This window comes from Dipodomys merriami, unplaced genomic scaffold, assembly GCF_024711535.1.
Source record: "Dipodomys merriami isolate MVZ:Mamm:240054 unplaced genomic scaffold, mDipMer1.0.p SCAF_13, whole genome shotgun sequence".
Classification (NCBI taxonomy): Eukaryota; Metazoa; Chordata; class Mammalia; order Rodentia; family Heteromyidae; genus Dipodomys; species Dipodomys merriami.
The window spans coordinates 12,663,967-12,678,316 of NW_027202604.1; the positions used below are offsets into that span (position 1 = coordinate 12,663,967).

At 38.4% G+C, this 14,350-nt stretch overlaps 1 long non-coding RNA gene across 1 annotated transcript in view; it reads right to left on the minus strand.

Moving 5' to 3' along the window:
- The window catches only part of LOC138824532 (uncharacterized), a 50,237-nt gene extending 36,191 nt beyond the window's left edge, over positions 1–14,046 (minus strand). The window contains exons 1-2 of the long non-coding RNA XR_011371121.1: positions 13,945–14,046; positions 10,337–10,453 (exon numbers count right to left, since the gene is read on the minus strand). This is a non-coding gene — a long non-coding RNA (uncharacterized lncRNA). The remainder of the gene's footprint in view (positions 1–10,336; positions 10,454–13,944) is intronic.
- Positions 14,047–14,350: the final 304 nt, after the last annotated feature.

The following is a 14,350-nucleotide window of genomic DNA, read 5'->3' on the forward strand; positions in this document are numbered from 1 at the left end:
CTACATTAAGTGTGAATTTGCTCTTCATTTTAAGTCAGTAAGATGTATGAAATCAGGTCATGCTGATGGGAACATGCCCCATTTGTCTGACAGACTTTCCCTTTTTGTCAAGGAGGCTGGGTCGCAGTTTGTGGGAACTGCAGCAGACCTGGTGTCTGGAGCACAGCAGGCTACTGGGAACCATCTTTCATGATACTCTGTGGAATCTGACGAAGCATGATGGTCTGGGTCAAAGGACAACTGGAGAGTGGAGTGAAGATTCCCATGTCATCCTAGATGCAAGGTGTCAGACAGCAGGGTGGACGCTCAGCCTGTTTAACCTCTTGATCAATTATTTGTCTGAGCAGCTAAAGGATCATCAACTTTGTATTGACTGAGAAAAAGCATGTTGGATGAGAGATGAATATCTAAATCATCTTGACAGGCTAGAGCAGAAGTTCAGAAATAACAAGGTGAGGCTTTGGGTTTTTTTTTTTCAATCATGGGGCTTGAACTTAGGGCCTAGACACTATCCCTGAGGTCTTTCACTCAAGGCTAGTGCTCTACCACTTTGAGCAACAGCTCAAAGGCTTTCTTGCCCAGGCTGGCTTTGACCTGTGATCTGATCTCAGCCTCCAGAGTAGGTACAAGGACAGATGTGAGACCCCAGTTCCTGACTCACAAGGTACGATTTTAAAGAATGACTCTTACAGAGCTCATCTAAGCCTAAAATTTAGCTTTTCAAGTAAAAGAGAAAGAGACAGAGAGAGATGTCACACCATATCCATAGGACATTAGAAAAGCAGTCTTAGAAGCCAGGAACTGGTGGAGTGGCTCACACCTATAATCATATATAATCATATAATCAGGTTGAGACCTGAGGATCACAGTTCAAAGCAGCCTAGGCAAGAAAGTCTGTGAGATTCTAATCTCCACCAGGAAACTAGAAGTAGCGAAGTAGAGCTGTGGCTCAAAGTGGTAGAGTGCTGGCCTTGAGCAAAAAGAGCTCAGGGATAACACCAGGTTCTGAGTTCAAGCCCCACAATTGACAAAAGAAAAGTAGCCTTAGGGTCTTCATCAATGATAAGCTCAGGGTTAACCAACAATGAAGCTAACTCTTAAAGATATGAACAAGACCTCGGATTTCATCAAGGGAAATATACACTTTAATTCAAAGGAGGTTAAAATTCATCCGGGGCCAATGGCTCACAACTATAATCTTAACTACCCAGGATGCTGACTGAGATCTAGAGGATTGTAATTTGAAGCCATCCCAAAGAGCAACGTGTGTGTGATTCCAATTCCAAAATAACCAGCAAAATGCCAGATCTCAGGTGTGGCTCAAATGGTAGAGTGTCAGCCTATGAAGCAAACCAACCAAGAAAGCACAGACCTTGAATTCAAACCCTCATACCAGAAAAAGAAGAGGAGGGGGGAGAGGGAAAGAGAGAGGGGAGAAGGAAAGAGAAGAAGGGAGGGAGGGAGGGTAGAGGGAATGAAAGAAGGGAGGGGGGAGGGAAATGAAGAAAGGAAGGGGAAGGAAGGGGAGGGGAGGGAAGAAGGGAAAGGGAAGGAAAGGAAGGAAAAGAAAGCCTTGTTCTCTTTTCTATAATAAACTTACGTTTTTAATTTTCATACTGTTTTAGTGAGATGCTTAGTGGGGGTACAGATTAGCATTCTTTCAGGGAAAAAAATCCTTCCCACATGTATGTTCATAGTTTGGTTCCTCAGCACCATACCACCTACCTTTACTCCTGCCATGACCTTAATGACCATTACCAAAACAAGTGGTATTATGTATCAGTAAATCTTGAACTGCTGTCATATATGTAGTTGCGGAGTGGCAATAGTTTTTAACCCATGGAATAGAAGAGTGAAGGAGCATGTAGGAGGGGTGAATATGCAGAGTAGCACAAGATAAGCCCATACTCAGGGCAGTGAGTTACAGGTGGCAACAAAAACTTTGTCACTTGCCAAGGTAGTCATCTAAGAGAGTCACTTGGAATGGATCCTGATCTCATCAAGCCATCCATCCAGCATTCCCCACTGCATCTTGTGAGAAATTGTTAATAAATAAATCACACCACAAAGCGTTGGGTTAAACCATGAAGTGTTGTATGGTTTTTGGTGTAGTAAGAGAGAGCAAAGACACTATCTTCAAATAAATAAAGAAGTATCTAGGTCTGTCCCCCTGCATTAGAGTTATAATCAATATGCAAAACTAGGACCAAGTTGTATATCTTAGTTGAATTGTCCAGGAAAATGAGAACAGGCAAGGGTGGGGGCTGCTTTTCAGCATCCTTGGCTGACTGGGCAAGGACAGGGATTTCTGAGAGGACCCAGGAGAACGCAAGCTTCCGTTTAACACAAGAATAAGTTTTGTCACATAAAAATTTAAAAAAAAAGAATAAGTTTTGTCATCTGAAAGAGTGCTATGTGTGCAGATGTCTGCATTATCACACAGGAAGAAAAGATAGAAATGATGTGAGGAAAAACAACACCTAATAAGAAAAATAACATAAAATGCTTTTTAAAACTCTTTTGTCAACCAACAAAAAAAAAATGCCTATGAAAACTCTTTCGTGATCTGACATTTGCTAACAAATACATAATGTGAGACTGATTGCTTGCATGCACAGAGCACCTAGGTATTCTGCAGGAATAGATAGACAGATGGGTAGATGGATGAATAGATGAACAGATGGACAGATAGGTAGATGGTGGATGGATAAAGCAATCCAACATTATTAACATTATTATTATTATTATTAACTATGCTAGGTGGAAAAAGGCAGAAAAAAAGCAACTAAAATGTACCTCAAATCAATTGACAAATATTTGCCTTTGAGTAGCCAAAATATGTTATTTTATATATTATAAAAATATTATATTCTTTTACTTACGGAGAAAAGGTCTCATGAAAATTTCCTCACTGATTCTGACTGGCCAACTCAGCAGGGATCCCTTTAGCCTTGCTACCTGTGGAATTTGGCACAGTGGGCGCATCTCTTCTATGACTGTCAGAAATCCATTCTTGAGTAGAACAGGAGGCTCTGAGCAACAGTGCAGCGAGCAGCCAGGACGATGGGAACAGTGACCGGTCATCTCCCCCCTCCCCCGCCCCCACCCGTGTCCTCTCCCAGAAAGCCTCTTTGTACCTACTTTTTATCCCTGTTCCTGGCACATGATCCCAAGTATGAGCTGTTTCCATGAATCATGACAGTACACTTTGTACTTTCCATCACAGAAATCTTCTTGGCTAAGGTTTATTTAAATAGATTTCTAACTCCTTCATATACAACATCTTGCTGTTTAAGGCAGAGGAGGAAGCTCAAAGTTCTAGGGGAAGAAGTTTCAGATTTTTTTTTGAGACAAACACCTATAGTTAAAAAGGAAAAAAAACAGTAATACTAATAATCTCATTCACAGAACTGAGCTAAAATGACGTTTGTTTTAACTGGGTATCATGCATGCCAGTATTTTTATTCTTTTTTAGGCTATGGTTTTGTTTTGTTCTTTGTGCCAGTCCAAGACCTGGGCATGAGGCCGAGCTTTTGTACTCAGAGCTAGTCCTCTACCACTTGAGCCACCGCTCCACTTCTGGGTTTTAGTAGTTAATTGGAGGTAAGAGTCTCATAGACTTTCCTGCCTGGGCTGGCTGTCAAACTGTAACTCTCAGATCTCAGTCTCCTGAATAGCTAGGTTTATAGGCATGAGCCACTGGTCCCCGGCTCTTGTTCAGTTTTTAAGCTGGTGCTATCCCACCAATCTGACTTCATTAACAATCTGACTTCATTAAAGGACTATAGTCAATCACAGTATTTACCAGGAAGGTAGCAGTGGCCAAGTACCCCAAAACTGTATCACCAATATCAGCAGCAAGAACCATGACTCCTGAAACCTATAAGTAATGTCGCCACTTTCTAATAAGGAAACAAGTAAGAGTTCATTCACACAATGGTACCATCTCCTAAATTCAGAATGAATTCACGAAAACATGAAGCAGCCAAAATCAGAAACACGCAAGTCTAGCCCAGGTGCCTGATTGTACAGTTTGAGAATAGTCCTACCGGATTATGCTGCTAACCTGAACATTGGAGACCTACAAGTTTTGTTTTACCGTATCTGAAGAAATCTTGTTAATAGCAGACACTGACAGCACTGGGGTTTGGTAAGCATTAAGACAAAAGACAAGGACTTTCTGGCAGGTCCCCCGTCTGGGGGAAAGGTGGCTGAAGCTCCTAAATACAAATATCCAGTCTGCTTGAAGGAAATGGGAGCATGGGACTCTCATGGTTCAGTAATATCAGCCCCTTTCTCTTCATATGGGTCCACTAGGCAATTTGGGATTTAAACATTGATCTCCATTTTTGCTTTCTTATGGATGTAAGAACAGATCGTCCAGTTAAGCTATGTGTCTCCTCTGTTTGCCAGTTTTATTTCTCAAGGTAAATTACTCACTGGAAACCTTGATTAATACATATCTGTCTTGTGAGTTTGGTGACACGATCATTCCTGGGCTGAATGAAAAATCAAGGTTGAGGAAGGCGAAGAAGCAACCCTGGACCAGGGCAGCTGCACTCCCAAGAGTCTTCCTGGGCAGCCAGCCAGCCATCCCAAAGAAATCCCTGGCTCAACTCTTATCTCTTGACCTGTAACAAGTTATTCAGAGGTTGGTAAGTGACAAACCAAATGAAAATGTATTGGTTTGAAGAGAAAAGCAGTGTGTTAGCATTACTTTAGCCAGCCAGAGTGAAGGAGTATTATTGAGACCTTGTCACATTTGTCTTCACACACCAGAGCTGGGTATAGTCCAGCTTCCACAGACTGCTGTTAATATTTTTAAAGGGAAGACATAACAATTTGTGTCATAGAATTTGATGGCCATATCATGCCTTAATATTTCCAGCCAGCTACTGAATCTGGCTTTTCATTGCTTTTCAATACCATTTATTGACTCCATACACACCTGAGAACAGAGCCATCAGATTCAGCGGTCACAAAAGAGATAAAGTCTCTTCCTCCAAGGGCTCTAACTTTGGAAAGTTACCCACAGGGACACTTACACATCAATAAAAGAAATAAAGGCATATTCAATATAAAGTCATGGCATCAAGTAGAATCAGCTGGGCCAGGGATGTGGGATGTTTCAGCTATTCAGGAGGCTGAGGTGGGATGATCACTTGAGTCCGGGAGTTTCAAGTCTGCCTGTGCAACACAGCAGGGTCCCATCTCAAAAATAAACAAAGCCAGGGACCTGTGGCTCAGGAGGCTGAGGTCTGAGAGCCACAGTTCAAAGCTAGCCCAGGCAGAAAAGTCTGTGAGACTCTTATCTCCAATTAATCACAGAAGAAGCTGAAAGTACCATTGTGGATCAAGTGGTAGAACGTTAGCCTTGAGCAAAAAGGAGTGCAGGGACAGTGCTCAGGCAGAGAGTTCAAGCAAATAATAAACTGAAACAAAGCTAAGTAGAATCAACTCAACTTGAGGGAAAGAGATGAAAGACTTCACAGGGGAGACATTGGAGTTGGGTATGGGGAAGAATTGAAGGTCACAAAGCAGACTCCTGAAGAACAACCATGAGAGGATAAAACACCCACAAGAAGATAGACTGTGTCAGAAGCTAGTCTGGGATGGTCATGGAAGCTTCTGTGTGCTTAAATGGGGACACTTGTCATGACACAATGGTTTACTTTCAGAAGTGCATCACAATCAACAGCACTTCTTAACGACCTCCTCTGGAAGAAAGGGAGGAGTTAATTGGAAGTAGCAGAGTCAGGCCTCCGAAGGTTACTTAGTACTGCTGACATTGTATTTGTAAGGACCATTTAGGAGCTAACACATGCACATAGATTGTTGTATTGATTTGGTTTCATTGTGTCTTGTTTTGCTTCCTAATAAAAGAATTAAAGCCAAAATAAACTCTCTTGACCGGAGACCTAAGTCATTTTGGTGATTGTTTTCATTTCTTCTTTCAAAAATTACCTAAAATGATAGGGAAATATTGTTTTTAATAGAAAAGCATCACAAGCCTAGCTATTTTTTTTAATTACTGTGATTTGTTCACTTTTAGGTAATCTGGAGTGACATTGATCAAGATGAGCTGTATTCAATATTTGACATGTTGACTCTCCTTCGCCCAACTACTTAAAGGTAACAATAATAATAATTAAAGAAGTAATTTATGAAGGACACTGGTTAGAAGTGTCCGTGTGCAGTAGCTTTCCATAACTTATATTCAGGAGAAGCACCAGCCTATAGGAGGATTTGTGGTGGCCAGGAGCACTCCCAGAGTGCTGGATGCCTAGGACCCAAGACCAGCATCAGGGATAAGTAAGAAGTAATGGTGACCTCAATGGCTGAATGCAGAACTAGGATGCTGTCAAGCCCAGGACACACAGTGGAGCAGAAAGGGCTAGGTATGTAGGCAACAGGTTGGATTCTAGGTTGATGATCAATTAAAGCAACAGCAAATGAAGAGTATCCAAGACTTCTTACAGCATTGAGTGTGAAAGATGGATCCGGAGAGGATTGCTTTGACAAGATTTTCTCCCCTATGATTCAAAAGAATCATGCCAGGCACTAGTGACTTCCATCTGTAATTCTAGCTACTCAGAGATCTGGGGATGGTGATCCAAAGCCAGCCAGGGCTGGAAAGACTCATATCTAATTAATCAGAAAAGAAAACCCTGAAAGTGGAGCTTTGACTCAAGTGGTGCAAACCTTCAGGCCCTGAACTCAAGTCCTAGGACCAGTATTTAAAAAAAAAAAAAAAGGCATGCTTCTGCTGAATACAAATTCTGTACATTACTTTATAAATGTAATGATGCCAGGAATAACCATAGCTAAGCAAATTTGTTTCTAAATTTTAAAGAACCTGAGGGGAAGGGGAAAAAATGTACCTACCTATCTTATAAGTTTGAGAGTTTCTTACAATTATTATAATACAAATGAAGGATAAACTTGGATTGAGGTTAATTTCAGTCTTCTTAGATGTCAGGTCATGGACAAGTTGTCAATTGCTATTTATACTGGCATTTATTTCTTTGCTTATGTTTGTTTAGGCATAACTTGCTTCAAGAAAGATTGGAGGGACTTTCTCAAGTGAATAAAAGGCAAAATTGTTTGCATACCACTTCTTGAGCTTATACAAGTTAAGTGACTTATGCAAATACCTAGAAGATGAAATGCTTTGAATTTCAGATTTTTTGAATATTTTATATACATAATGGGATATCCTTAGGATAAGTCTCAAATCTAAATAGGAAATTGCTGTGTTTTAGATACACCTCATACATCTATGCTGAAGACAATTTTATGCAGGATTTTTAGTTCCATTGCATTTTCACTGGGAATAGTCACGGGAGGTCAGGTGTGGAGTTTATTTCCTCTATTCTTACATTGGTGCTCCAAATTTCGAAGCTTTTGTAGCATTTGTATTTAGGATTTTAATATTAGGGATGCTCAGCTTGTAGCTCAGATGCAGCATGATTTTGTTTAAATGATACTTACGGCCAGATGAGGAAGCTCAGACCCGTAATCCTAGTTACTACAAAGGCAAAGATCAGGAGGAGCCAAGTTCAAGGCTAGCCCAAGTAAAAAGTTCCTAAGACACCATCTCAACCAATTAAAAAAAAAAGAACTGAGCATGGTGGCATGTGCTTGTCATCCCAGCTAGACAGAAAGCGTAAACAGAAAGATCAGGGCCCATAAACATAAACAGTAACCATACTATAAAAAAAATAACAAAAACAAAAGGTCTGGGGGGGGCATAGTTCAAGAGGTTAAGCAACTGCCTAGCAAGGTCCTAGTTCAAACCCTATATAGTCAAAAGGTTAAAAAAAAAAAAGGGAGAAAATTTAAGCCAGGCACAGTGATGCACACCTGTAATCCTAGCTACTCAGGAGGTTGAGATCTGAGGATCGAGGCTCAAAGCCAGCCCAGGCAGGAAAGTCTGTGATACTCTTATCTACAATTAACCAAAACAAAACAAAAAAAAAAAACAGAAAGGGAGCTGTGGCTCAAGTGGCAGAGCACTGGCCTTGAGCAAAATGCTCAGGCACAACCCCCAGGCCCAGAGTTCAAATCCCAGGACCAGAAATAAAAGAAAGCCTGAGGTGAACCTAGGCTACATGGCAAGACCCTATCTATTATCTATATGTATATATACATGAATATTTACATAAGCATTAAATAATAAAGAGGCAGTCAGCTAATTGAATACTCTCTTGGGCAGTATATACAATTATAAGCAATTGCATAAGGTATTGGTTTTCCACTTACATGTTTAGAATAAAAATACTATGGCATACGGAGTCTGCCGCAGAATTCATTCATGTATTTAAAAACAAGGTAAGTCAATAGAAACAAAAGACCAAGGAGTCCCCCGATTAAAATAATACATGCAAGTAAATTCAAAGATATAATTTATTTTCTAGTTTTTAGAAATTTTAAACTGTCAGGGGTAATCAATGTCATAAACTGTTTTGTATTTCACTTCATCTAAGCTATGTTTCTAGCTGTTTCCTGTTTATGTACCACACATTCAATTACCACTAAGCATATGCTGTTAGGCTAGCAATCTTAGAGCCGGCTTTGAGCTTCCAGAGAGGATCTGGCAATTCTCACTCCATTCCACTCTGAGCATCAGCTTCAAAGCAGCTGAGTTACTCCCCAAATTCAAAGCAGTGATGAAAAGAAATAAATGAGTTTTGCCAACCACAGGAATAACAAGTACTTGATTGTACTACGTGTAGTATTCCCATGGATAAGGCTTTTTGAAAACCACAAATGTTACCTTTCATTCAAAGTTTTCTCAATGATTTCATGTAAGAAATCCTCTATGTTTATCAAAAGCATTTAGATAAAGTTGCGACTTCTGGCTGGACTCCTGTGTCTCAGGCCTGTAATACTAACTACTCAGGGGGATAGTGATCTGAAGCCAGCCCGGCCAGACAAAACTGGGAAACTTTTATTTCCAATTAACCAGCAAAAAGCAGGAAGTGGAGGTGTGGCACAAGTACTAGAGTGTCAGCCTTGAAGAAAAAACCCAAGAGAAACAGAATGCCATTAAGTTCAAGACCTGTTATCGGCACAAAAAATAAAGTGTTTGCTTAAAGATTTCTAGTGAGTGGCGAGTTGTTGGTTCATGAGCTGATTTTTATTAGTATTATTCATTTGCTTTTATTGCATTTTTGTTCATGGTTCATTTGGAAATAAAGAGTCTGATCTTTCAACATGAAGTACATAATGTAGAGAAGGATAAAGATTAAATTTGCCTAGGAAAAAGAACTTTGAATGAAAAAAAAAAAAGAACTTTGAATGTGATTAGGACTGACACTCTGAAATCATGTTTTACTATAATTGACTCTGAAAACAAATATACTTTTCAGATTCAAAGAGTACAGTAGGTAGGGAATAGGAATTCAAATGCTAAGTACCAAAACATTCATATAATGCTGTATTATGAAGCTGTGACATTCATTCATCATGCTGAGGTCAATTTTCTCAAGGTATTGTATACTCACTTCACTTCCTATTCTATATCCCAGTGACTTTGGATTAAAATTGTCATGATGGTTCACAGATTTTCATCTATGCTATGCCATAAACAAAGGCTCTGTTTATTAGGGAGAGACCCCCACGATTGAGAATATCCAGTATACTTTCTCCTAGTCATTGGATTTTTGGTTGGTGAGGAATTGGGGCAGACTTGAGTTTGCTATTATTGTTGATGCATATCAGTGAATGAATGAGCAAAAATTATTAGATGGCTGTGGGATGGCCAGTAAGGAACCTACTGCAGACTTATTTCTCTTGACATAGTTCTCTATGTCTTCTCCTAAAACAATAAAGGTGCATTTGGTTACTATTTTTAAAATAATAAAGTGCTGAGATTTTATTTTTTGTTGAGAAATTGAATCTTTTATAGTACAATTACGATTTTCATTTTTCAGGACTTATATAAGAAAAAAAGCTTACAAGTATTTCTCATGCTTAAAGGCTTTTGAAAATTGCTTACGATTGATGTAATACCATGAAGCTGTGGCCAGGAAACAATTAATTGTTGTAAGATTGAAGACCATCTTCTTTAAGAAACAAGCAAGTTTAAATAAAAAGTATTGTTCTCTAGCAAAGAAAACAAACTAACCCATGTTTGTTGCTAATTAGAATAATTAGCAGTCTTAAGGTTTTAGATCAACAGACCTGAATATATTAAAGAAAAACTCTGAGGATTGCATGAAACATTCTGCTCTTCTTAGTAGACATTTGAGATAAAAACTGCACTTTATCATGGTAAGATAAAAAATTAAATTAATTTAAATATTATGACCAGTCATATACAAGTATATCTCACCTTTTCTCGTCTTCTCTCAATGAAGTACAAAGTTTAAATCACTGCTTTCCATTTTGTAAAATGTTTGTAGTATTGGCTCATTAGAATTTTCATCAAATAACATTAAGATTATTCCATCTGCAGAGTTAACAAAAACAGAATGAAAGAATCTGAGACTTAAAATGGTTTATTTCTGCATGAGTAAAGATTTTTCTCTTTAGTCATAAAACTCATTTGAAAAGGGCACTGCAAAATAGCTATTCTTATGTATTTTTGATGAGGGAATAAATATGTATAGTCTTTGGAAAAGGCATTTTGAATATATTAAAAAACTTCATATAACTTACCTATTGTTACATTAAACATTACCCCAGCCAGATACTGGTGGCTCACACAGGTAAGGTAATCCTAGATACTCAGTAGGCTGAGATCTGGAGGATCAGGTTCAAACAGCTTGGGCAGAAAAGCGTATGAGACTTCATCTCCAAAATAGCCATCAAAAAGCCAAGCTGGAGGTATGGTTCAATAGTAAATTATAAGCTGAGAAAGCAAGCCAAATAAGCACAAAGCTCTGAGTTCAAACCTGTTACCAGATAGAGAGGAGAAAAAATGTGGTGTAGGGCTGGGAAGGTAGCTTAGTGGTAGAGCACTTGCCTTGCATGCTTGAGGCCCTGGGTTCGATTCCTCACCACCACATAAGCATAAAAAAAAGCCAGAAGTGGTGCTGTGGCTCAAGTGGTAGAGTGCTAGCCTTGAGCTGAAGAGCTAAGGGACAGCACCAGGCCCAGAGTTCAGGCCCCATAACCAGACCCCCCCCAAAAGAAAAGAAAAGAAAATGTGGTGTATTTACACACAGTGGAATACTATGCCTCCATCAGAAAGAATGATATTGCCCTTCACAAGAAATGGAAAGACTTGGAAAAACGTATATTGAGTGAAGTAAGCCAAACCCAAAAAACAAAGGTTTCATATTTTCCCTCATTTGTAGACATTAGAAGTCTAGAAGTAAACACAATGATGGTTAAAATAAATAAATAAATAAATTTACACTTGGACATAATAAATTAAACAGGACTCTAAACATTCACATAGTGAAACCAAAGCAGAATATTCTTAAGAGAGGATTGAGGATTATAAAGGCCCAATAGTTATGTGCATATGATCATATAAAACGATGTTTATGGAAATAAACTCCAAGAAATGGAAATTATATTTTTTTGTTATTTTACTTCTTGTGTGTTTTCCCCTTTGTCACTATTTTTGACTTCTGTATTTTTTATTTTGTATATAAGTTTATCTGTTTGGGGGGAGAGTAAGGTGGAGCACAGAAATGGTGGAACAAAAGGTGAACTAATGCAGCAGTGATACTCACTAAACACTGTTGAAAATGAACTATATAACTTGATGGGGAGGGAGGGAAAAAGACTAGGAGAAAATGAAGGATGAGGTGACACTGTTTAAAAAGAAATGCATGCATTACCTGACTTGTGTAATTGTAATCCCTCTGTACATCACCTTTACAATAAAAAGAAAAAGCATTTTAAAGAAATGTATTCTTTACCTGATTGATGTAACTGTACCCCTGTGTACATCACCTTCATAATAACAATAAAAATAAAAACAAAAAATAAAGAGAAAAGAAGGAAGAGGGAGGGAAGAAGGGAAGGAAAGGAAGGAGAATCATCCCAGAACCATAGACACTTTTCTCACCGTTTTGTTGGGTAAGGAATTCAGAGACAGCTTAACAGTTTAGCTAAATGGTTTTGGGGTCTCTCCTGAGGCTGCAATTATGTTAGTCATGGCCAAGTTCATTTCGGGCCTTGACTGGGCCTATAGCTTCCAAAAAGACTCTCTTGCTCAGATATTGGGTAAAAGTTAGAATCTCTCCAAAAAAGCCCAATGTGTCACCTGGCCTCCCCATGGTAAGCACCCTAAAGGAAAGCAAGGAACTGACTGTGGTCTTTTCATCACCTAGTCCACAAAGTCACTATTTTGCTTCTGCTATCATCTACTGATTTAAAGTGAGACAAACCCTGTAAGAATAAAGGGATATTGGTTAATTGGCTGTTTTTTTTTACTTTTCCCTTATCCTTCTTTTGATTTTTGTATATTTTCCTTTTTTAAATAAATACATAACTATGAAATAGTTTCCTACTGGCATGTTCATGCATATATATTGCATATATAACTATATCTTGATTATATCCTCCATTACCATCTCCTATCCCTCTCCCATTCAACTGATTCCATCCCTCTTCCCAAAAGTGCCTCTTAAGCTCAAGATCTTGTTTTAATCTAGATTCTGCCTATGAGAAAAAGATGTGATATTTTATTTGATATTTTATTTTACCAAACATGATGATCTCCAATTCCATCCATTTCCTGAAAAGGACACTCTTGTTTGAGTAAAACTCCATTTTGTGTATATACCACATTTTCTTTGTTCATCCATCCTTTGATGGGCATGTAGGCTGCTCTCATAATGTAGCTTCTGTTAATGGAACTATACTGAATGTGTGTGTTCAGGTATCTCTATTGTATACTAACTTTGATTCCTTCAGGTGTGGTATAGCTGGATCACAACGTAGTTCTATTTTTAGTTTTTTTCAGGAAGCTCCATACTCATTTCCATAGTGGTTACACTAAATTACATTCTCATGGATAATGTGTGTGATTTGCTATTTCTCCCCACATCCAAGACAGCATCTTTTGATGTTTGCTTTCTTGTCTTCTGTGTCCCCAAAGCTATTCTGACTGAGATGAAATGCAATCTCAGTCTCTGGTTTTGATTTGTATTTCCTTTATGGCTAAGGATGTTTATTGGCCATTTGTACTTCTTTTGAAAAGTATCTGCTCAATTCATTTCCCCATTTATTAGTTGGATTATTTGTTCTTTTGGTGTTTAATTATTTCATTTTTAAAATATTTTGGATATTAATCCACTGTCAGATGAGTAGCCAAAGAAGACTTTCTCTCATTCTCTCTGGTAATTGTTCCTTTTATATGCAGAATCTTCTTAATCTGATATAATCCCATTTGTCTATTCTTGCTATATTCTCCTGAGCTATTGATCTCTTATTCAGAAAGGAACTGCTTATGTTTGTATCTTTCTTCAAGTATTTTCTTCTAATACTTTCAAAGTTTCAGATTTCCAATTAAAGCCTCTGATACATTTTGAGTTTATTTTTTCACAGACTGAGAGACAGAGATCTAATTTTAGTCTTCTATATGTGGATATCCAGTTTCCCAGCACCATTTATTGAGGAGGCTGTCTGTTCTCCAGTGAATGCTTTTGGTACCTTTGTTGAGAATTAATTGGCTGTTACTATGTGGGTTTAGTTATGGGTCCTCTAGTCTATTCTACTGGACTTTGTGTCTGTTTTTATTCCAGTACCACTGTTTTTGTTACTATGGAAGAGCCATTTTTGAGGGAAGGAGTATTAGAAACTTTAGACATACTTTAAAACCACAGTGAACCTTTATTATACAACATATGGCAATTTATTATATAAAATGTAGACTTAAAAGTATTAAAAGGTTTTAAAAAATTAAAATGTTGAAACCAATTATCTTTATGCTTTAGAATGAGCCTTTGTTTTCATTATTATTATTTTAAGGCAGAGTCTCACCATGTAGCCCAGACTGGCCTGGATTTCATCATCCTTTGCTTCAGTCACGGAGAGTGCCGATGTTACAGGTGTGAGCTGCGATCCCTGGCATGCTCCACCCTACTTTTCAATGCTTCCACACAAGGGAGCATCTACTTCATTCAACACTCAACTTGTAGATACTTACATAAAGCCCTCTATGATGCTCTTTAGAACTTCTAAGTATTCTATTCAAGAGTTTCCTAATCGTTCACAAAACAATTTCTTCTTCCCATCATATAATGATCAAATTCATAAAAGCCAGTCAGACCCACTCACCTTTCTCCTCCTCCTTATACATAGTCTCCACTCACCCTGATCCACCCATATCCCAAAGAGATGCTCATAAGACATCTTATGTATATTCCACCCAAGACCCATGGAGTCC